Raw genomic sequence first — 25,285 nt, 5'->3', positions numbered from 1 at the left:
GACAAAGCATAAAAAGAGAAATAGGACAAGAGGATAGTCAAATTATATCAGTAAGTGGTTTAAAAAGGGGTTACTCCACTTGATATCTAGGATGAGCAGGCCAGTGAAGACCTAAATTCTGACTAAGGAAGTCAAATGTTAAAGAGAAACTGTCATGTCCACAAACACTATTAATTAGCAGATAATGGGTTAATCTGCAACCTAGTATCATTACAATGTTGTCTGTCTGCCTTACTGAAAGTATGACTGTCCAGAACAGCACTCTGCTGCCCCCAATAATCAGTCCAATTACACAATTGACCGACGATTAATGGACAAGGAAGGCCATGGTTGTTTCCAGTACTAGGCCGATTATTGGGGAGTAGAGATAGGCAAACCCGGAAATGATCGGATTCAGCTGATCCATCCGGTTCGGGACCAGACTTGAACCCGAATATCTTCCCGGATAACAAACCCGATATAATTCTATGGGGACCCAAACATTGTGCTGTAGAATGGTGGTAGAAAGGGCTAAGGGGCTGCAAAGCAAGACAGTTATATTTACCGAGTCTCCCGCACAGTTGTCACATTATCCATATTGTGATACCCAGCGCACATAAAGCAGATGGATACAGGGTGCAGCCCCCAGCCATCTGTCATGTTCTAATTTTGGCTGTGTATCAAAATAAGAGGGACCCTATGCAAATTTTTATTAAATTATTTAAATAAATAATTTTAAAAAACTGCATGCAGTCCCCCCTAATTTTGACTCTCGGCCATGATAAAGCCAACAGCTGGGGGCTGGTATTCTCAGGCTAGGGAGGCCCATAGTTATTGCGTCCCTCAAGCTAAAAATATCAACCCGCAGCCACTCAGAGTTGTGGCATCCATTAGTTGTGACAATTCTGGCACTTCACTCGGCCCCTCTCGATACTCTTGGTGCAGAGGCAATCGAGGTAATATAAGGGGTTAATGACAGCTCACAGCTGCCACTAAGCTCTAAATTAGTAATGGGTTGGAATCTTTGAGACTGTAGGAGCTGGTTGATTTGCTCCCCCTCCTACTATTCAGTGTTTCCCTAATGTACAGTACTGTGATATAATTGTGCTTGATGTTGAATGTACTGTACACCATGGGCACAATTATTAGGCAAGTTGTATTTTAGTGGATATTTTTTATTATTGATCAACAACTATGTTCTCAATCAACCCAAAAGACTCATAAATATCAAAGCTTAACATTTTTGGAAGTTGGAGTGTATTTTTTTTAGATTTGGCTATCTTAGGAGGATATCTGTTTGTGCAGGTAACTATTACTGTGCAGAATTATTAGGCAACTTAATAAAAACCAAATATATTCCCATCTCACTTGTTTATTTTCACCAGGTAAACAAATATAACTGCACAAAATTTAGAAATAAACATTTCTGCAATGCAAAAACAAAACCCCAAAAAATTAGTGACCAATATAGCCACCTTCCTTAAAGATGACACTCAACAGCCTACCATCCATAGATTCTGTCAGTTGCTTGATCTGATTACGATCAACATTGCGTGCAGCAGCCACCACAGCCTCCCAGACACTGTTCCGAGAGTTGTCCTGTTTTCCCTCCCTGTAGATCTCACATTTTATGAGGGATCACAGGTTCTCTATGGGGTTCAGATCAGGTGAACAAGGGGGCCATGTCATTATTTTTTCATCTTTTAGACGTTTACTGGCCAGTCACGCTGTAGAGTAGTTGGATGCACGTGATGGAGCATTGTCCTGCATGACAATCATGTTTTTTCTTGAATGATACAGACTTCTTCCTGTACCACTGCTTGCAGAAGTTGTCTTCCAGAAACTGGCAGTAGGTCTTGGAGTTGAGTTTCACTCCATCCTCAACCCAAAAAGGTCCCACAAGTTCATCTTTGATGATACCAGCCCATACCAGTACCCCACCTCCACCATGCTGGCGTCTTAGTCGAAGTGGAGCTCTCTGGCCTTTACTGATCAGCCTCTGGCCCATCCATCTGGCCCATCAAGAGTCACTCTCATTTCATCAGTCCATAAAACCTTTGAAAAATCAGTCTTAAGATAGTTCTTGGCCCAGTCTTGATGTTTTATCTTATGCTTCTTGTTCAAAGGAGGTGTTTTTCAGCCTTCCTTACATTAGCCATGTCCCTGAGTATGGCACACCTTGTGCTTCTTGATACTCCAGTAACGTTGCAGCTCTGAAATATGGCCAAACTGGTGGCAAATGGCATCTTGGCAGCTTCACGCTTGATTTTCCTCAATTCATGGGCAGTTATTTTGTGCCTTTTTTGCCCAACATGCTTCTTGCAACCCTGTTGGCTATTTGCCATGAAACACTTGATTGTTCGGTGATCATGTTTCAAAAGTTTCGCAATTTCAAGACTGCTGCATTCCCCTGCAAGACATCTCACAATTTTGGACTTTTCAGAGCCTGTCAAATCTCTCTTCTGACCCATTTTGCCAAAGGAAAGGAAGTTGCCTAATAATTAAGCACACCTTATATAGGCTGTTCATGTCGTTACACCACACCCCTCCTCATTACAGAGATGCACATCACCTGATTTACTTAATTGGTAGTTGGCTCTCAAGCCTATACAGCTTGCAGTAGTACAACATGTATAAAAAGTATCATGTGATCAAAATACTCATTTGCCTAATAATTCTGCACACTGTGTATACTAGTGTAGCTGCTGGCGATGTAGCAGAGTCAGAGCAGCAGAGCAGTCGGCACCATCTAGAGTCTGATAAGTTATAGTGTTTTAGTGAATACTAAACATATTGCTAGTGTGCATTATTGTGCATTTTAATTCTGAAAGTGAAAAGAAATAAACACAAACACTGAAAAAGTAATATATTTGGAAAAAAAAATCTGAAAAAATCACCCTCTTTCTCCAATTTACTAACCCTCCAAACACCCAGGTCCGACATAATCCACACTGCGTACTACGACGTTTCCAGCTCTGCTACATACTGAAGTCACAGCGCGTGAGGACATTAGAGAACAGGACTGCCCGCTGCGGCTTCAGGCAGACACGGTGCCCCAACTGCGAAAGCAGGTAAACTCACCTCAGATGAACTCATTTTTACTCAGTGACCTCACCTCAACTTATTGAGTTCCATCAGACCTCATCTCCTGGTAGAAAGCAGTGTTTTTTTGGAAAGAGCTGCAGATTTGGTGCTTAAATTTATACACCAAATTCCTGCACCAATACTGCATCTCCTATCATAAAAACACATCAAAACGCGTTGCGTTTTTTATGCGGTAGTGATGTGGTTTTTGGCCAGGAGATGAAGATTTGGTGCAGGAATTTGGTGCTTAAATTCCAATTTGAATATTTTGCAGAGGGGCATGGCAGCTATAAGTCCCCTTACTTTACTGGCAGCCAGACTGGCTTGCAAAGTCTCCATAAGGAGAATAGTGTTCCCCCGTGGTCCCCACAAAGCTTCTCATGAGCCAGATCAGACACCCCATACTTTGCACTGACGAGGGGCAAGCACCCCGAAACACCGTGTCTGCAAATTGGGATTCTAATCTGGCATATATATCCTAAATTATATGTAAAGGATTGTTAAAAATCCACATTTAACTTTTAGGATCGCTACTTCCAATATGTGGCGCTGCGCTAGAGTTTGTCTCCTGTCCTGGAGAGACAATTTGAATATTAAGCACCAAATAATGCATCTCCTGATAGAAAACCGCACAAGAACTGTGGTTTTGATGCTTTGTTTTCTGCCAGGAGATGGAAATGTCTGCACCAGACTTGCATCTCCTAGCAGAAAACCACATTAAAACCTCATGGCATTTAGATGCATTTTTTTGCCAGAAGATGCAGATTTAGTGCAGGAATTTGGTGTATACATTATAGCACCATATCTGCATTTCCTAGTAAAAAAAAAACAGTTTAGGTGCGGTTTTCTGCCACATTTGATGCAGAAATAGCTGCACCAGATTTCTGCTCCACATTTGCATCTCCTGGCAGAAAAGCACACTGAAATGGCATCAAAACAGTTTTTTTGTGATTTTCTACCAGGTGCTAAAATGTATACACTAAATTTCTGCACCCAATCTGCATTTCCTGGCAAGAAAACACATCAAAATTGCATCAAAATACTTTTTTTGCCAGAAGATGCGGATTTGGGGAAGGAAGTTGATGTATAAATTCCAGCACCAAATCTGCATCTCTTGGCCCAAAAGCACAGTTTTCTGCGAGTAGATGCAGGTCTGATTGAATTCAATGAGTTCAGCTGAGGTGAGGTCACTGAGTTCACCTGAGGGGAGTTTACCTGCGGTCACAAGTGGGGTACTTTGGGAACCTTCAGCTGTGACAGCAGGTAAACTTTGTGACATCACAGCTGCAGCTCTCATGTTCTCTAATGTGTCAGTATGTTGCAGAGCCGAGATTGTCGTGAAACCTCCTGTGGATTACGTCAGACCTGGGTGTTTGGGGAGTAATACAATGGAGAAAGTGAGTTTTTTTATCTTATTTCAAATAAAGGATTTTTTCACTACTTGTGTTTATATCTTTTCACTTACAGAATTAGTAATGGGGAGACCCCTACCTATTACTAATCTGGTGCTTAGTGGCAGCTGTGAGCTGTCATTAACCCCTTATATTTACCGCGATTGTCATCGCACCAGGACAATTGGGATGGGCAGAGTAAAATGCTGGAATTGTCACATCTAATTGATGGAACAATTGTTGGCAGCTGTGGGCTGATATTTTTAGCCTTGAGGACCCAATAACCATGAGCCTCCCCAACCTGAGAATACCAACCCCCAGCTGTCGGCTTTATCATGGCTGGGTATCAAAATTAGAGGAAACCGCAGTTAAATAATTTATTTAAATAATTAAATAAAGCTGCATAGCGTCCCTCTTACCTTGATACACAGCCAAGATAAAAAATATGGCACATGGCTGGGGGCTGCAGCCTGTAGTGATCTGCTTTATCAAAATATGCGGGTACTCTATGCCATTTTTTAAATGTATTTATTTATTTTTACATCACTATACGGCTGCAGACAGAGTGTGTGATTCCAACCAATTACAGACGCTGTCAAATATTGTGGGGGCATGGTGTGACTGCAACCATTCACAGATGCCGGGACTGATGGTGGGCGGGGGAAGCAGTGAATATGTATGAGAGGTAATGATCAGACCATGATATTGTTTTACAGCTACAGGGAAGGTCGGTAAGTATAACACCCCTGCTTTAATACTTACTTTCTTTCTTTTTCCTTTTTTTCATTTCTATCATTACCCGGGTTGCTGAACCCAAACAGTAATATGGACTTTCCTGATAAATCCTTGTTCGATGTCCATGCCAAGACACTAGGTATCTGTTATAGACCCCAAACTTTATAGTTCTGATTCGCCCATCACTATTGGGGAGCTCACAGTGAGGGTATAGTATATATACAACCGATTCCAACTCTTGTAATATACAATATATTTGCCTTTGTACAGTCACTACCAACCCCTACATTACAAAAGAAATGACTAGCTGCCACCACCAATTGCTTTACAGGTCAATTGGACACCCCTTACAGATAACATATGGCTTCAGGGTTGCGGTTTATAGAACAAGAACAGGAAGAACAAAGCTATTGTTGCGCTACTCACAGAGAGCGCAGTAGTGAACTCACATGACCACAGAGGACTGTGGTAGTTGACCTCAGGAATGGACTCGAACAAAGCTTTAAGAAAGGGAGAACTTCATTAGTCAGAACGTGACTGGTACCAAATAACAGGGATCCTAGAATAGAGTCCAGAGTTCACATGCGACTAGCACCAGAGAAGTCCAGTTACCCGAAGATATGGTTGAGTAGTAGAACACAGCAGTTACGTACGACCTGAGCATTGGCAGAGTTCAGACAAAAATAAAAGTAGATGGTATCACCAAGCCAGGTCTTGGTCCAGTAGCTGGAAGGACATAGATGCCAGAAGACTTGGTACGGATCTCCATACGTGGTGCTTGATCTGGACCGTTAAGCTGAAGTGGAGTAGTCACAACTGATCCGGTGTGGACTCTGTAGAATGCAGGAATCACAGGCAAGCATTGAGCAGTGGACAGGCATGGCCAGCTCTGAGCGGAGACAAGGAACAGAGATTAGGCTCAAGGACACAGATAGACAACAAGGGCAGGGAACAGGGATCTGACGGAAGCAATGCCACACTAAAGGACAGGAAGGCGTTGCTCAGGTACCTCCCAGAAGGGGAGGATGCCTTATATATCCAGTGCCTCTCTGCAATAGGCTGAGAAGAACTTTCAGATTAAGACGTACTGGCCCTTTAACTCACAGTAGGATGCGTCGAGCGTCAAACTTAAGCCTGCTTTACACGTTTCAATTTTGCATACAATATCGTATGCGATTTGCAACGCCCCCATCGTATGTGCAGCATGTTCAATTTGTTGAACGTGCCGCACAAACGATTAACCCCCGTCACACATACTTACCTTCCATACGACCTCGATGTGGGCGGCGAACGTCCACTTCCTGGAGTGGGAGGGACGTTCGGCGTCACATCGACGTCACGCGACAGCCTGCCAATAGAAGCGGAGGGGCGGAGCTGAGCGGGACGTAAACATCCCGCCCACCTCCTTCCTTTCGCATTGCTGGCCGGGAGCCGCAGGACGGAGGTAAGATCTGTTCATCGTTCCTGGGGTGTCACACACTGCGATGTGCGCTACCCCTGGAACGTTGAACAAACTGACGTTCAATTCTAGAGAAATGAATGATGTGCATGTGATGAACGTTTTACGTTCAATCGCAATCGCACATACCTGTCACACACTGCAATGTAACTTACAATGCCGGATGTGTGTCACTTACGACGTGACCCCGCCGACACATTGTAAGATATATTGCAGCGTGTAAAGCGGGCTTTAGGAAGGTCCTAGAAAACCTGTTCAGTGCACGCATGTTTCTGGATAAACAGGCCACAGGCAGAGAGCTGGAAGAGGATCCAGGACTGTGATCCGAGTGAGTACCCTATATGGAAGGAAGGACAGCGGGAATGGCAGACTGTTTGGAGTCGCGTATATATTTGTGACGCCCCAGGGCTGTGGGGTACTTGGTCCCAGGCGCGTGGCGCGCAGAGGGCATCAGTCGTGGTCATGGCCGATGCCCAGTTTTGTGACCCTGGGGGTCGGTCTGATAAAAAGGGAGTGAAAAATGGGAAAAAAATAGAAGAAAATAAAATAAAAGAGTTTTTCAACTACGCCACTTGCGGTGTGCAGCCAGGTTATTGAAGCCGTCGCTGCAGAGTCCTGCGGGGTCTGGTGGAGTAATACAGCTTAGGTGTTTTAGGCCCTCCGCAAGCAGGGCTAGGCCCCAGCAGTGGCTGATGGGGGTTATGGTAAGAAACAGTCAGTGTATATGTACAGAGGCAAGAAGGAGACAGTCCACACCGGTATTGCAGTTTCAACTTGCCTTTTACTTTGAGCTTTGTACCTGGATCTGGGGAAGCCCCTCTGCTTCAGTCTTGGTCCTATTGCAGGCAGCCTGGACTATTTAAGGGGTTCAATCCCCGGTCCCCTCTTTGCTGCTGATGCTTCAGACTCTTTGGTTGGTGAGGGACCCTGGAGATCCCCTCACGTGGCAGATTTAACAGTTGAGCATAAAGTGTCCCGCTGTCCTAGGGTCTGCACCTCACCTCATGCTGAGTCCTGTGAGCCTAGGTTTCAGACTTCCACAGTCGTCCCACGGTTCCTGGAGTATTACACTTCCACAGGTAAACCACGGTTCCTGGAGTCCTGGTACCTTACTCCACTGTCCCTCTCTCCTTTTAAAGTGTTCCATTGTTACTTCAGGTCATTACACTTTTCCTGTCTTTACTTCACTCTCTCACTCCTCTCTCCTCCACTTCCAACTCTCAACTCTTAGCGCTACATCTCACTTTTCCACTTATCCACCGACTACTTCCTCCCGCCAACTTCCCAACTGACCACTGGCCCCTCCCCTTGCTGGGTCTCTCCCTACAGATTGGGTGGCAATTAGCCAATAAGTGCCCATCCCTTATACCTGTTGCTAGGCAGTCTCCCAGTCTGGAATTGGGGTTGTGTATGTGGTCTGAGGGTGCTAGTGTGTTGACTGGCACGGATATTCCAGGGTTTGGGTTTCCACAGGTTACATTTTGTGGCACCTGATACATCAGGGGTGCTATATATTTAATCTTAAAGTAGGCATTGTTTATAAATAATATACAATAAACAAAAGAAAATTACTAACCTTGATGTCATTGCAATGGCTTCAGATTTATGGACGAAAGGACTCCAATGTAAAGAAAACAATCCAATATGGCAAAGTATCTTCCTGGCATTGATCAAAAAGTCAGTTCAAACTTCTATATTTATTAACGAAAAGTCACTCCCACATTATCTCCTGTTGGTGACCACATGCGAGTGCTGTTTGTGGAATGTGCTTGTTCCTTCAAAATTTTATGAGATCCCCAACGTTTATGATATCTTCACCCCTGGTGGTCCCAGGTTGGAGATATTACTGTCATCTTTTCTATCATGATTTTATCTATTCATAGATAGAGGGCAATATCTATGCCATGTTTCCTATCATGTCAATATGCATTTGGAGAGACCTCACCCTTCATCCAGCGATGCAAAACAATGTTTTGCATTTGCCACTTCATTATGAATGAAAGCATATGACTACCCTCTCTATTATTTCGACGTCGTTCTTAAAACCTCAATTCATAATTTCCATAAGGAAACAAAGGATTCCAATGTACTCTACTTTTCTATTCACTGAAGCTTTTCTCTTTACCAGTCGTAAGTCTGTCATTCTTCACTTTCTTGTGCATTCAAGCTGTGGCTGGGCTCACATCTGCAATCTCTTTAATTACCTGTTTCCCAAAGAAGAGGGTTAGCTGAATAGGAGTCATGTGGAGGTTAAGTGTTAGTCTGACTTCAGCATTCATTATGAAAATTATGGGACTTTTTATTGATTTGCAATCATAGCTTGTTGACTTGTTTGCTCTTGGGGGGCCACCAAATGCAGTCGTAGAGGTGTGCCCAGAGAGGTTAAAAATCACCACTCACTCTCTGAGACCAATTCAGCTTGTCTGTGTGCCACCCCTGTTCCAGCAGCCAGGCTGCTCAGATCCATATCCGCGGTGGCTCGAGGGGTCTCCGGACCTGGGGGTCGTGCGGCCACTCAAATGAAGGGGGTATTTACAGGGGATTGTGTTAGAGTTCGTGACGCCACCCGTGGTATGTGGTAATTTGGAGTACCACCGCTTCAGTTGGGAGTACCCTGAGGTGATGGAATGGGGCAGCCAGGTGTTAGAACCCTCCACGGGTAGGGGGGATGCCCCGGGACTCGGTGGTGGTGAGGGGGAGTGCCATTAGGTGTGAGGGGGTCACTTGAGTACTCACTCAGTCCATTAAGCTGACACTGACAACTGGATAAACCAAAGTTCTGGATACCGCTGCCGCTGAGGGGAACTAGTTCTGGTCCCGTCCCCAATGGTGCTGCCTGGTGATCCGTGACCTGCCTCCTAGCACTAAGTTTACTTCTCTGTTGGTCCCGGTAGTATGGAACTTGCCGGGTCCCGCTCCCCACTATGGCTAACTGTGGGAGCTTGCTCTCAGGGTTCACGCTTGGGATTTTCTGGACTGTTTAAATGGAAAGTCCTATCCCCCTCGTTGTGCTAGTACCACAATTTTGGAGCGGGTGGAGAGCGGATCTTGAAGGCTCCATTCTCGTCGGGTAAATTGTCGGGTTGCATCAAGCTACTCTCTGATCTAGGGTCCACGTACCCCGTCGTGCCCTGGTCCCAGCCTGTTCATGGTGCAAGGCCGCCAGCTGTCCTCTTCGACAGATCCGTGCCCCTAGCCACGATCCACTGTGACCGGGGGTCCAGCTCCTCTAGGCCCAGACCACCATCTGCCACCTAGATAGCTTCCTAGGAACCCTTCTCCTGACCTCCTCTCTCCTTCACTTCCAACACTCTTGCTGTACTCCTGACCTCCCCTAACCAACCCCCCCAAGTGGGTGACCCTATTCCACTCAGGCCTTCCACTGGTGTGTCTGGTGGGTGTGGTGCAGAGTGTACCTAGGATTTTGATTAGCTGATGTAGGCAACACCATGTAGTTGGGGACCCATAACCAAGAAGGGGGTGGATATTGTACGGAAGAGCAGATTGTGCAATACCCTGTGATGACCTGATAGTCCAGGGGCCTGGCCCCGGCTTCCCGCCGTGTGTGCACTTTCACTTTCATAATTCCCAGCATAGGCAGGCTGCCGCGGGGAGGTCACTAAGCAGCTGATTAGGGGGGCTTGCACTGTTTGTGTAGCTGCACGCTGGCTTCAACACCGATATGCAGACCCTGCACACGGCACAGCCTCTGCTGAAGAGGAGGGAGTCCCCAGGCAGCGTTTTCTTCCAATCGGAGATCTGTGAGAGATGCCAGGAGGAGAACAGCCAATCAGGAGAGGGGGCGGAGCTTGTTTAGTACAGCGCGGGAGATAGAAAGATGAAAAACACAGTGCAGAAAAAGCAAAGAAGGAGCAGAGAGCATAATGAGCAGAGACCAGAGAAAACATAGCAGAGCAACAAGGCAGAAGGAGCAGAATCATCACAGCAAACAGAGAGCAGAGCACACAAAGAGAAGCAGAGAGTAGAAAGACCAGAAAAAAAAGCACAGGACAGGATCTGAACACAGCCAGGACAGGAAGTGCAGCAGAGAGGCTGGAGCCATTAACATCTCTCACAGCACAGGAGCAGGTGAGTATTCTAATGTACAAATGTCTGCTTGTAATATTACAAATTGTCTCTCCAGTAAAGGAGACAAACTCTAGCACAGCGCCACCTATTGGAAGTAGCGATCCTAAAAGTCACAAGTGGATTTTCGACAATCCTTTGCAATATGACTCAGGATATATAAGCCAGATCAGAATCCCCTGTTCTGTTACATCCCTGTGTGTTACTGTTTCACCCCGTGCTCAGCTGCAGCCGAACCGCTCGGATCCGGGCTCGCTGGTGGGTGGCTCGAGCGTCTCCGGACACGGGGGCCCTGTGGTCACTCCGATCTGAAAGGGGCTGGTGGTTTAGGGGATGTAGGTGTACGGCCGGAGCCGTGTTAAGTTTGTGACGCCACCCACGGGTTGTGCTGAAGGTGGGCACCACCGCTGCAGTTACGGGGCACCCGGGGGAGATGTTGCGCAGCAAGTTGTTAACCTCTCCGTGAGTAGGGATGGTGGCCCCGGGATCCATTGGGGGAGTAGTTGGGCGATGCAGGGAGATGGGCGGCCGGAGGGCACTGATGTACTCACGATTAGTAACACACACAAGTCTCTGGTAAACCAAGGTGATGGTGGTCGGTGCCCGCAGCCGGCTGCAGTCTGGTCCCCCACCTGGTTGTTGGTCTCTGCCTTTCTCCTGCACCTGTTTGTGATGATAGACTACCTACATCTGCAACGTCAGGAGTTTGCTCCCTGGCTTGTGGATGTCGGAAGAGCCCTTTGCCCGCAGACGCTGGCCCGTGGGATCATTCTGCTGTGGCGGTGGCTTTCTATCCCCCTTGTTGGGCTGTTGTCTTCAGTCGGGACTTTGGGTGGAAAAGGACCTATAGTCCTGGCCGCAATCAGTTAATTAGCTAGCCCCTAGTAGCTTCTGGACCTAGCTTCAGGGTCTGAGTACCCCCCTTTGTGCTTCGGTTTCCAATGGGTTCCCCGGGTCTGTACCGGCGGGCCACTACCCTGTCCTGGTCCACCATGGTTCCACCGAGCCGTCTTCCCGACTCCTGCAGGCAGAGGCCACCGTATGCCTCCTAGCCAAAGGTGCCCGGGCTCCTACCCTGGCACCTGTCAGTCTGCTACAGGCCTGTCACACAGGCCTGACCTCCTCCACTCAACTCTCAAACTCAACTCCTTTTTCAAAACTGCACTGTTTTCCTGCATAAGGCTCTCTGAACCCCTCGGTGGGCGTGCCAACCGCCTGGCTCCGCCCCCTGATGTGTCCATCAAGCACTGAGGGAGGTGACTAGGGTTTAAATGGTTGGCTGCTGACACCTTGTTATGGGACTGGTGTAGTGCGGGGCTCTATCTGTGACTACCTGGCTTGTCCAGGGCGTCACACTCCTCCTTGGTTAACTGCAGACCGTCCGACCACCACCGTTTATTTTTCTGAACTGAAAAGGTAAAAACATATTTACAGGTATGCTAACATTTATACAACTGAAGCATATTTTAGATTTCTTCCCTTGCGGGAGGCTGGTTACTTAAACGTTGCAAACATTTTTATTAACCGGGAACGGGACGGCACCGGGTCCTTTTCACTTTGCCCACCCAAGCAAATCTAAACCTTGATGCTGCCTCTAAAAACAGGTCAGCACCCCTTTTCCCCAGTCCAGGAAACGGGTTTGGGTTCGGGTGTTGCCCACACGAGCCGGGTAATAAGTTCCTTACCCGGCAGTCTCTCAGAGGCCCCACGTCCAGGGGACCCCTGACCCGGAGGGTTGTCACTGGTCTGCATGGTGACGGGACCTCGGCCTACAACATCTCGCAGGCCCTTCCTCCAACCAGCCTCTTTGTAGACTGCAGGACATGAAAAGGGTGGTCAGGGACTATTTACAAGGCCCAAACGTTTTTGGGTGGCCTGCTAGTTCTCAGCCTTGTCTATGTATCAAAATGGGGGAGAATCAAACGGGAAATCAACAAAGTCCCAACAGGATCGGGCAGTATGGCAGCCGGAACCGCTACCTTTTTCAATACTCTTCATCTTCTTGTTCAGAGTGTGGCGGAGAGGAGTGGACGTGCAGCTGAGCACCCATGTATGCCCTTATCCGGACACTCAGGGCAAACCACCCCCTCTCTCCGCAGTGCCGGGTATACGTGACCAACTCACCGGGTTCCAGGTCCCGGTCTGGGTGACCCATTGGCAGGTGGGGATAGACGTCCCTCCGGGACACAAAGATTTCTGCCTCCAGGCCCGGCTCAAAGATGAACCCCCATTCTCTTTGGGGGTCAAAATGCCGAAAATGGCCTTCAAAGGTCGAGCCCCGCACCCGGAAGATGGTGTTCCTGAGGTTGTCTGTCTCCTGGATGGTCCGGGCCAGCACCTCCACTTTTCTCTTCTCGCGGGCTGCTATCTCCCGGCACAGCTGGCGCTGCTGCCGCTCCCAGTATGGAGCGTCTGCCTGCTCCGGCTCGCTTTGCATGTGGGTCGGGCCCAGCCGGAGCTCCCCTGTGCCGGCTACAACCGGCACCTTCTGCGCTGGGGAACCCCGCTGTGTCGTGGCCTGCTTAGCTGCCTCGCAGCGGCAACCTTGCAACGCCTCAGCCGAGGCTTGGAACCTGGGAACGGCCAACTTTACCTGCTGGGCTGGTTTCCGGTCAGCGGCCACCTCCATCTTGGCCGGGCGGACTGCCGGGGCCTCGATCACCTGGGGCGCGGTCACTTCCGGGACTGGCGGGTCCACACCGGGAGCCGGCATCCTCCAGAGGTGACTCTTCCTCGGGGCTGGTGTCAGGGTGGCGACGGGCTGTTCGCCGGCGGCTACTACAGGCGGGTCCTCGTGGGTTGGTGGATCGGGCTCCGCTGCCGGTGTTGGTGGCAGCGGACCGAGCGTGGGAGCAGCGGCAACCGGTACGGGCGGCGAGGGAGGCAATATAGAGGGCAGGGGCAGACCGGGTCCCTCAGCCGTGTTGGCCGGTCCTTCGGGGACATAGGGGCGTGGGTCACTTACCCGCTCCTCTAAAGTTGCCTCCACTTCACGTACTCGCACGGCCGCAGCCACTTCCTCCATCTCGGCCACCCACCGCTCCATCAAGAAGCGCACCTGGACCTGCAGACGGTGGCACATCTGCGTCATCCAGGCTTCCACCCACGCCGCTGTTCCGGGCGCGGGCTCCGGGGCTCCGGGCTTGCTAGACGGGTCAGCCATATCGCTTTCTCGGGGTCTAGGAACCAGAAGGGTCGCAAAGTCCTGGAGTCCCTGCCCTTTATCCGCTCGGTCACATGTCGCAGAATCTTCACCCGCCCCTCCCTTGGTCTTTTCGCGGCACTCACTTTTTCGGCCGGTAAGTTTTGTTTTGCGGCACAGCCGTATCCCCGGGGCTTCAGCTTCTTGGGGAAGGAGACCTTGGGCGGGAATTTTCGCGCCAACAAGATGGCGACAAGATGGCAGATTCTGAAAATTTTTCAACGGATCACCGCTGACTTCAACACAAGGCGCACTTCCACAAGGTAAGTGGATGGGTAAGTATCCTGTTTGTGACGCCAGAAGAGTCGATGTGTACCGCCCCGTGCTCGGCTGCAGCTGAGCCACTCGGATCCGGGCTCGCTGGTGGGTGGCTCGAGCGTCTCCGGACCCGGGGGCCCTGTGGTCATGTCACTCCAATCTGAAAGGGGCTGGCGGTTTAGGGGACATAGGTGTATGGCTGGAGCCGTGTTAAGTTCGTGACGCCACCCACGGGTTGTGGTGAAGGTGGACACTACCGCTGCAGTTACGGGGCACCCGGGGGAGATGTTGCGCAGCAAGTTGTTAACCCCTCCGTGGGTAGGGATGGTGGCCCCGGGACCTGTTGGGGTAGTAGTTAGGCGGTGCAGGGAGATGGGCGGCCGGAGGGCACTGATGTACTCCCGATTAGTAACACACACAAGTCTCTGGTAAACCAAGGTGATGGTGGTCGGTGCCCGCAGCCGGCTGCAGTCTGGTCCCCCACCCGGTTGGTGGTCTCTGCCTTTCTCCTGCACCTGTTTGTGATGATGGACTACCTGCACCTGCAACGTCAGGAGTCCGCTCCCCGGCATGTGGATGTCGGAAGAGCCCTTTGCCCGCAGACGCTGGCCCGTGGGATCTCTCTGCCGTCGCGGTGGCTTTCTATCCCCCTCGTTGGGCTGTTGTCTTCAGTCGGGACTTTGGGTGGGAAAGGACCTATAGTCCTGGCCGCAATCAGTAATTAGCTAGCCCCAGTAGCTTCTGGACCTAGCTTCAGGGTCTGAGTACTCCCTTTGTGCTCCGGTTTTTAGGCTCCGCCCCCTGGTGTGTCCATCAAGCACTGAGGGAGGTGACTAGGGTTTAAATGGTTGGCTGCTGACACCTTGTTAGGGGACTGGTGTAGTGCGGGGCTCTATCTGTGACTACCTGGCTTGTCCAGGGCATCACATTACCCCTGCACTGTAACATCCCTGTCTATATTATCCCTGTACTCTGACATCACTGTGTGTGTTACCCCTGTACTGTAACATCCCATCCCTGTGTATTATCCCTGTACTGTGACATTACTGTGTGTATTATCCCTGTACTGTAACATCCCTGTGTACTATCCCTGTACTGTGACATCACTGTGTGTATTATCTCTGTACTGTAACATCCCTATGTATTATCCCTGTACTGTGACATCCCTGTGTGTTACCCCTGTACTGTGACATCCATGTGTGTTACCCCTCCCTGTACTGTGACATCACTGTGTTACTCCTGTACTGTGACATCCCTGTGTGTTACCCCTGTACTGTGACATCCTTGTGTGTTACCCCTGTACTATGACATCACTGTGTGTATTATACCCCTGTACTGTGACATCACTGTGTATTATCCCTGTACTGTGCAGTTTTACTATAGCTTCTAAGGCTATGAAGAGGGTCATAATTGTTACCATTATATGGAGGAGACAGATGTGAAAATTTATATTGTGTGTGGTGAGGGGCACGAAGGAGGACATCGCTACTTTAGGCCAAGTTCACACACTGCAGACTTGGGGAGGGTATTTGCGGTGTGATCCCACTGGTCTTGGTGCAGTGGGCTTTGCTCAGTAACAGGATGATGATTATATTCAGACTCTATGTGGTGATAATATTTGGTTATGGTGTGTCGGCATTATTTTGCAATGTATAGTAGTGTTATTGGTCTTGCTATGGTGGGTTTGGTTCAGTAACACTATATACTGTAGTATGTATTATTTGGTAATTGTATGACTATTTTGTTGATGCATTACTAAAAAGAAATGTAGATATTTATAGATTTGTAGAATTGACTTATTTTTATGGCGGCAGTAAATGTATCACTAATTACTGGAAGGCACTTTGGTAGGACTATTTTTTATTACTGTTTACTCTGGAGTTCTTTGGTTTGTTGGCTGCGGCTCATTCCACTGTTTGCAGGCCTTGCGGTGCTGAGCAAGCGTCAGGCCCTGCAGTGCTCAGCGATCATCAGGCCCTGCGGTGCTCAGCAAGGGTCAGGCGGTGTGGTGCTGAGCGAGAGTCAGGCAGTGCGGTGCTGAGCGAGAGTCAAGTGCGGTGCTCAGTGATCGTCAGGCCCTGCGGAGCTGAGCGAGAGTCAGAGCGAGAGTCAGGCGGTGTGGTGCTGAGCGAGAGTCAGGCCCTGCGGTGCTGAGTGAGAGTCAGGCAGTGCGGTGCTGAGCGAGCGTCGGGCACTGTTACTTTGGCTGCTGCTGGTTTGTACTTTTTTAAGAGGTTCTTGAATGTATTATTGAATGCTGTAATACTGCTATATAGTTGGTCGATAAATTGGTCTCCAGATGTGATAATGGCCTGTCCAAAGGATAAGACCTGAAATTGTAAAGGTTGGAACATGTACTTGATGTTGTGCAGTGGACTAGTCCAAAATGAAATTTAATTTTACTCTTAAATCTCTATCTATCTAAATTCACAATTTAATATTTTTTCTAATATACAGTACTGTTATTAGAAATTCCCTATCCCTCCCTCACTTCTCTAACTGCTTTATTTTTTATATTTCCTCTTTGATGTCGCTTCGTTTGAAAATCCCAGTGCATGCTACAAGGCTCAAACGAGTCATCATCAGAGGACAGAGGCTGTGATCACTACTGCAGCCTCTGCCCCCTCCCTGAAATGAATTGTTATCAGTGAAGTCCATTTCAGGGGCTAGGCTCATCAATGCTCTATTGAGTATATGCCAGATGTCAATTACCACAGATGCTCAGTAGAATCATGGAACTGTGCAGAATTCTTCTCGGTGCACAATGGCAGTGCACTCCCTCGTCGGCTCTGATTACAAGTGACAATCTGACAGCAGACCGCACTGTAAGTGGTAAGTGAAGAACGAGCAAGCAGAGACCAGAGCCATTCCCACAAGTGACTTCACTTCTGAACAGAGCCGGTGAAGGAATGCACTTTCATTGTGTACTGAGAAGAATAGTGCACAGTGACAAGATTCTACTGAGCATCTGTTGGAATTGACAGCTGGTGCATGCAAAGTAAAGCACAAATTAGCCTGGCCCCTGAAATGGAGGTCACTGATGATGCTTTGCTTCAGCAAGAGGGCAGAGGCTGCAGATTGACCAGAGTCTCTGCCCCTTAATGATGTTTGAGTATCTCAGGGTGAATTAGGGATTTTCAAACAAAGTATAAGAGGAAGTAGTAAAACAATAAAGCAGAGTAGTGAGGGAATTTTTCATTAATGTATTTTAGAAAAAAAGATTGGATTATAACAGAGATTTAGAAGTAAAGTAAAATTTAGTTTTGGACCAACTTTTTTAATGAATCAGAACCAATAAGTATAGGCCGCTTATCAGGGAGGGGCCTCTGCTTTGTGCTTGCCCCCAGGCAAAAATTCGCCAGCCCCTGATTCCCAGCCAGGCTGAGTGTCAGACTGTCAGCGTCTGCAGCTCATCGCCGGCGCATCGTGTACACTGCAGTGTCCCAGAAGCTGCTCCTGCTCAGAAAGCCATGGAACCCATAGGGTGTAGGGGCGACATGACAGCCCGGAGGGTAGGGAGTTGATGGGGTTAAACAGTGTTGGTTCGTTTAGCAATGAGGAAAAGAAGGTGATTGGTTAGGGGGTGGAGTGTGGTGGTAGTAAAGGAGGGAGCTTTATGGTGTATATAATAGGAGGTGGGAGTCAATTACCTCCTTTTGCACTTCCTGGATGACAGCTTGGACGGGCTGGGGAACCTCCATCATGATGTCCTGAGGAATCCTCGGATCTGGTCAGCATGGCGGTGCAGGGCGCCCAGGCAGTGCAATCCCACACCCAGGCTGCCTGGGTGTCTCCTCGGCACCTTCCCCTCCCCCCCCCCCTCTTTGCTGCAGTGCTGGCAGTTTCAGGACTCGCCGGGGTCTTTTGGGGAAGGTGGGGGTGAGGAGGACAACGTGAGAGCCCCCACTCCCGTGGGGACCCTCCGCAGCTGGGCGGGCAGTGGTAGCTTGCTGCGCCCGCTCTGGCTGTCGGGAGGAATCTCCTGCAGGGCCGCGACGGCCGAAAAGGGGGCGTGTCCAGCCCGGGGGCCTACTTCCGGTGTGAGGCCTCAGCCTGGATTTTTGAGCGATGTGGCTGCTCCCGGCCGGGAGCGCGCCCAGCGGCGGTGGATGGACAACACCCCCCCCCTCCCTCCGCGGGGGGCCGGAGGACAGCTGCCTGCAGGGTCACCTCACCTGTGTGGCTGGATTATCGGGACCGGAGGACTGGGCGCAGCAGGCGGCGGCAAGGAGGAGACAGGAGGCGCCTGCAGGGTCACAACACCTGTGTGGCTGGATTATCGGGACCGGAGGACTGGGCGCAGTAGGCGGCGGCGAGGAGGAGACAGGAGGCGCCTGCAGGGTCACCTCACCTGTGTGGCTGGATCATCTGGACCAGAGGACTGGGCGCAGCAGGTGGCGACGAGGAGGAGACAGGAGGCGCCTGCAGGGTCACAACACCTGTGTGGCTGGATTATCGGGACCGGAGGACTGGGCGCAGTAGGCGGCGGCGAGGAGGAGACAGGAGGCGCCTGCAGGGTCACCTCACCTGTGTGGCTGGATCATCTGGACCAGAGGACTGGGCGCAGCAGGCGGCGGCGAGGAGGAGACAGGAGGCGCCTGCAGGGTCACAACACCTGTGTGGCTGGATTATCGGGACCGGAGGACTGGGCGCAGTAGGCGGCGGCGAGGAGGAGACAGGAGGCGCCTGCAGGGTCACCTCACCTGTGTGGCTGGATCATCTGGACCAGAGGACTGGGCGCAGCAGGTGGCGACGAGGAGGAGACAGGAGGCCTGCTGTCTATCCTGGAGCAGGCATTGGGACAAGGGTGCAGCTCTAATCAGTAGCGGCTTTCCCCAGGAGGGGAGCGCCCAGCATTGTGGAGGTGACAATCGGACCAAACAGGGCATGTGGAAACGGTGCTCCTGGCGTCAGAGGGTGAACCCGGCGGGCATTAGGTGCCTGCAGCTTGAGGGACTGTCCCGGGATCAGCGACAGACGACTGGCAAAAAGGACGGTGACGGCTGATCTGAGGGCGTCCTCTGGAGGCAGCCTGGCGCGGTAATCAATTTAAGTTTCAACCTTTTTGTAGTGGTGGGGTGACAGTCGCTGTAGTGGAGTAGTGTCTGGAGATATGGGTAGCAGCTGGGGGGGTTTGGAGCATGTGGTTAGTTCATAGGTCGGTTGGTGCCGTGGTCCCTGGGGGGTGTGGGTTCATATTCTGGAGGCCAGGGGCAGAGTTACGGACGGGGTGGTCTCATGGCAGCGGGGCCGTGAGGGTGCAGGTGGCGTCAGGTCCGGTGGTTACAGTTGCAGGTTGGGGATGGCGAGGTTCGGCGTTTACCGCAGTTTAGGTCTTGTGAGACTTGGTTAAGGGTGCTGATGATTGCGGCACATGTGAGCGGGTGAGACGGCGCAGTTAGTGAAGGTTTGCTGGGGTGTTTCATTATTAATCTTCTGATGCATGGTGGTTCTTATTGGATGAATTATGGTGGGTCAGGTAAAGGGGCGGGGGGTCCCGCGGTACGGTGTGTGCGAGGAGTTTTCAGGGGGTTTTTGTGAGTGATGTGTAGGTGCGGGGCCCCGGTATGGCGCGAAGGGTTGCTGTGCATAAGTGAATAAAGGAGAGCGGAAATGTAGGAGAAGGTGAAGTGTTGGTTGCTGTAATGGGTTTATAGGTTTGCAACCGCATCAATGGTAACATGGGGTTAATTTGTGGCTAGTCAGCATGTTATCCCATTGTGGAAGTTGGTGCTGGGAGGAATGTTGAGTCCAGCGTGACTGAATTGGTGTTAATGTAGGTGCTGGGCAGCTTTGGGCTGCTGTGGGTGAACTCGGTTAATCAGCAATGGTGGGCTGCGGACGGAATAATGGAGTTTTTCGGACAGCCGTGATTACGGGTGGGGACTATACGAGTTATGGTTTGGACTAGAGGATTGGGTACTTGTGGTGCATAGAGTGTAAGTCGGATAGTTTAGGGCCATCTGGTATTATTGGGTGTTTTGCATGGGTGGACTCCTGGAATCTGTGGGCTGGTGGAGTCTATTTTATATTCATATACAATTTAAAAAGAAAAAAAGAAAAAAAAAGGGAATTCTTGGCCCGGTGGTAGGTATGGGCATCTGGGTAAGGGTTTGCTTAGGGAGTCGTGGTGCTCCGGTCTCACGGCACGAAGGTATTTGGTTTGAAGGTGCAGTTGTGCGTTACGGGAAAATGGTGGTACGCCCCTCGGTGGTCGGCTTTGAGCGGATACTATGGTGTGGCCAAGGTTTTAATTTATCTTGGGGTGTAATATGAGAGCTCAAAGGGGGTTGCGTGTCACAAGGTTTTCCTTGAGATCGAAAGGCCCGGACATGGTGTTTGGTAAAGTTGTGTCTCCTGATGCACATAGTTGCATATGGAGTCAATCGGGCCAGTGGTGTGGCTGCAATTTTCCGGTGGGCATTGTAGTACAGGGAGCTTGTCGTGGTCCGGTTTGCGGAGGCAAGCGGACTATGCATTATGGTTGGAGGTGTTGTTGGGGACCTTAGGATCGAAGGTAATGCTTCAATATCTTCGCCTCAGTAAGGGGTACAGGGCGATGATTGCGGTTGTTTTGTTTTTTGAGGCCGTGTTAATTTTGGGGTGGAGCATGGTTCCGTTAGGCCGTGTGGGCCTCGTTGAAATTAAGTGGGCCTGATTTCGGATGAAGAAGGTCCATTAGTGTGGTAGTTGAGTATGTGGGAAGATTTTGGGATTTTCTGGGGAAGACAGCTCGAGCCTCTGTTGTTGTCAGAGGGTGTGATGGCGGAATAAATTGGTCAGGGGAGACCGGTAGTGATATTTGGCTCTGGGAAAGCTGCAAGGTCAGCTGTAGGGGAAATTTCAAGGCTATGGATTGCAGTCGTTTTACAGCGGGGTTTCACTTTAGCGGTTTCCTGGGAGAACTAGGTTTGGGGTGGGAAGTGACCCAGTAGCATAAGCAGTGAGTGTCATCCTGTTGTTGTATTTCAACCCCAGTGGTGGTTTAATTCAGCTGGAGACAGGAGGAGGACTGACTGTACAGGGTGACTGTACAGTGGTTCTTTGGTCGGTACTGGGGAGGACGATGGTACAGTCGGTACTGCATTTAATTGGTTATAATAAGGCCAGCGCGGCATGGTGTGGATTCCGGTATAGTTTGGGAGCTTGTGGCATGGTGGCCTGAGTGGCCGTCAGAGGGACCCAGTGGCTCCTGCCACCAAGGATCAGGGGAGTGCGGTGCAGTAAGGTGGACTGGGTACGCTGGCTGGTGCATATATTGGATGCTCAGAGTTTAAGTGATGGATGGAAAGGTTTTAATGGTTGGTTTGGCTTGCAAGTTCGGGGAGCAAGCGTTGGGTGTGTGGGGGTCGAGGCCACGCAAGGTGTCACGTGGCCTGTTCTGTGGCGGGGGTAGGTCTGGTCCAGAGGCGGTTTAACGGATAATGTTGTTTGATTGGAGAGTCACTTGTAGGATATAGTGGCTCCGGTTACAAGGATCTTGCAGGCATGGGTCCTGCAAGGTGGGGAGTATTGATCCGTAGGTGATTCATACCTCATCTCCGGCCCGGTGTGTGTTGCGGCCAGGGATCATGTTTTGGTGGTGGAAGGTGGTTTCTGGACCGGGCCTACCCAGGGTTACGTATTGTATTACGTACTGTATTATTATTATTATTATGGTATTACCTATTGTTAAATGTTGGGGACGCCCGTTGGACGGCGCCCCCTTGTGTTAGTGTGTAAACAATAGGCAATAAAGGGCTGCTGTGGCCATATTTTACCAAGTCGCAAGTAGTGTCCGTGTATTATTGATACCGGGTAAGGGTAATTTGGGAATAATATAGGAATCAACGACCGGAAAATCCCTCCTGGAAATGTCAAGAAAGCCATGGAACCCATAGGGTGTAGGGGCGACATGACAGCCCGGAGGGTAGGGAGTTGATGGGGTTAAACAGTGTTGGTTCGTTTAGCAATGAGGAAAAGAAGGTGATTGGTTAGGGGGTGGAGTGTGGTGGTAGTAAAGGAGGGAGCTTTATGGTGTATATAATAGGAGGTGGGAGTCAATTACCTCCTCTTGCACTTCCTGGATGACAGCTTCCCACCCACCCTCCCTTCTATTGTGTATTGTTATTATTGGTGTGTTTATATGCATGGATAATTATTCAATTTTAAGAGCCATTACGACAAAAAAAAAAAAAAAAAATGAGAAAAGAAAGGATTGGAGAAAGTGTCGTTTATAAAATAAAACAAAAAAAAAAACGAAAGAAAAGAGATTTCTTTGTGGATTGTGATGTATATTGTCATTTGGGATTCTTGTAAGTGGGTGAATCAGATGGGGGTAATGTGGGAATATAGGTATATGTATATGATGTGTATGATGTATATGTGTATGGTCAGCATAAATAATGGGGATTATGTCCTTTGTCACAGCAGCGGGGGTAGGTCTGGTCCAGAGGAGCTCTAATTGTTACTGGTGTTTGGATGGAGAGCCACTGGGGAAGGTACAGTGGCTCCGGTTACTGGTGACCTGCAGGTACAAGGTTGTCTGCAGGGAGGAGGTATTGCTCCGTTGGTGATCAATGCCTTATATATGGGTCAGGGTTGTTGCCAAGGATTATATATTAAGGAGTTGATGGTTGCCAGGGAGTCACAGGTGGCTATAGTGCCCCAGGTGATAGGTAATTGAAAGTACGGGTGTTTTTGGTTTGGGTACGGGTATTACTCCTTTGGTGACTTTTACCTCATTTAAATATGGGACCATTGTTATGGTCAGTGATCCATTTTGGTGAAATGGTAATCGCAGGAGGAGTCACTGGTTGGGGTCATGGTTCTGGATCCAAGTGCAGTGCAAGCACGTGGTTCTGCAAGGCATAGGGGTTTTGATTCGTAGGTGATTAATACCTCTTATGTCTGGGCTAGTTGCAGCCGGGGATGTTGTTGGATTAAAGTCGCTAACGGGCTTTAAGGTTTTTGAGGTCACAGTTACTGTCATGCACATGGGGGATTGATCCGTAGGTGATTGATGCCTCATATCTCTGGGCTGGAGGTTGCAGCCGGGGATAATATTGACTTGGAGGTAAAGAGGAATGTAAGGTTTTGAGACACGGTTGATACTTGATGCTTCTTGGGGGGGTTTTAATCCATAGGTGATTAATGCCCCCATCTCTGGGTCGGTGTGTTGCGGCCAGGGATCGTGTTTCTGACGGTTGTGTGATTGAAGGGTCACTTGTAGGATATAGTGGCTTTGGTTACAGGGATCTTGCAGGCATGGGGGCCTGCAAGGTTGGGGTATTGATCCGTAGGTGATTAATGCCTCGTATTTCTGGGTCGGTGTGTTGCGGCCAGGGATCGTGTTTTCTGACGGTTTGTGTGATTGAAGGGTCACTTGCGGAATACAGTGGCTTTGGTTACAGGGATCTTGCAGGCATGGGGTCCTGCAAGGTTGGGGTATTGATCCGTAGGTGATTAATGCCTCGTATCTCTGGGTTGGTGTGTTCCGGTTACATGGATCTTGCAGGCATGGGGTCCTGCAAGGTTGGGGTATTGATCCGTAGGTGATTAATGCCTCGTATCTCTGGGTCGGTGTGTTGCGGCAAGGGATTGTGTTCTGGTGGTGGAGTATGGCTTCTGGACCGGACTTATGGCGGGGGTAGGTCTGGTCCAGAGGCGGTTTAACGGATAATGTTGTTTGATTGGAGAGTCACTTGTAGGATATAGTGGCTCCGGTTACAAGGATCTTGCAGGCATGGGTCCTGCAAGGTGGGGGGTATTGATCCGTAGGTGATTCATACCTCATCTCCGGCCCGGTGTGTGTTGCGGCCAGGGATCATGTTTTGGTGGTGGAAGGTGGTTTCTGGACCGGGCCTACCCAGGGTTACGTATTGTATTACGTTACGTACTGTATTATTATTATTATTATGGTATTACCTATTGTTAAATGTTGGGGACGCCCGTTGGACGGCGCCTCCTTGTGTTAGTGTGTAAACAATAGGCAATAAAGGGCTGCTGTGGCCATATTTTACCAAGTCGCAAGCAGTGTCCGTGTATTATTGATACCGGGTAAGGGTAATTTGGGAATAATATAGGAATCAACGACCGGAAAATCCCTCCTTGAAATGTCATGTTGCTCCTCTCTCTGGCTCAACTTGTATGTGCCCCTGGCTGATGTAGCTTTACAGCCAGAGAGAGGAGCTTTGGAGGCAGGCGGGCGGGAGGCAGCCATTGGTGATTGTACTGCTCACGGGATGCTCAGCACGTTGTCTACACCTGGCAGAGACTCAAACGGTCGCATTATACACAGTCACAAAACAGAATCACAGCACTGCCTAGACTGGTCCAATGCAGGCGGAGCCAGGCCCGATAATAGTCTACTTCCTGGATTGATAGATGTATAGCCTGGCTAGGATAAAGATTAATTCATAATGTGTATATACGCCCCTAGTAACTTGTATGCCGACACCCAGTAACTTATTCGTCCCCACAGTAATTATACGTCCCCCCCAGAAGTGGACTATTTATTATGTTAATATTTTATTGCATTGTTTTATTGCGTTGAGGGGCCCCATTCAGACTTTTGCTATGGGGCCCCATGATTTCTATGTACGCCCCTGTTCAAATCTGCAGGTTAACAGCTTTTAGGGACATGACAGGCTCCCTTTAAAGAAATCTTTTACTCTATTATCATCCCTTCAAGAGCATTATTTCAATTAATGCCTCAACCCACAGTAGATTGGCAAGGAATAATGAAGATTTCCATAGTCTGGAAATAATTTGACACTTTGCAAAATTGAATGTTTCAGTAGTCCACTTTTATTGTAGAAACTGGTCTGGGGTGCATGGAAAGCAAGCCAACTCAGGAGTTATTTGGAGCCTCGTTTCACATTACACATTAAACAGTGAGGAAATCTGTTATTATTAAAAAACACACCAAAACTGCATAAAAACGCATGCGGTTTCGGTGCATTCTTCTACCAGGGGAGGCAGATTTGGTGCAGAAATGTCTGCAACCAAATACTCAACACATCGCCTAATCTGATCACTGAGTTCAATGAGTTCTCCATAGGTGAGTTCACCTTAGATCACAGCTGGGGTACCATTGGAACCCTAGCTGTG

At 49.4% G+C, this 25,285-nt stretch overlaps 1 protein-coding gene across 1 annotated transcript in view; it reads left to right on the top strand.

Annotated features, from left to right (window-relative positions):
- LOC142257080 (sulfotransferase 2B1-like) overlaps window positions 1-25,285 on the top strand; it is a 152,316-nt gene that overhangs the window by 110,140 nt on the left and 16,891 nt on the right. The gene's annotated exons all lie outside the window — the stretch shown is intronic.

The sequence above is a fragment of the Anomaloglossus baeobatrachus genome, chromosome 11 (assembly GCF_048569485.1).
Source record: "Anomaloglossus baeobatrachus isolate aAnoBae1 chromosome 11, aAnoBae1.hap1, whole genome shotgun sequence".
NCBI classification, from domain to species: Eukaryota; Metazoa; Chordata; class Amphibia; order Anura; family Aromobatidae; genus Anomaloglossus; species Anomaloglossus baeobatrachus.
Note: the sequence above shows the minus strand (reverse complement) of the source record. Positions and strands in the feature narration are given on the sequence as shown.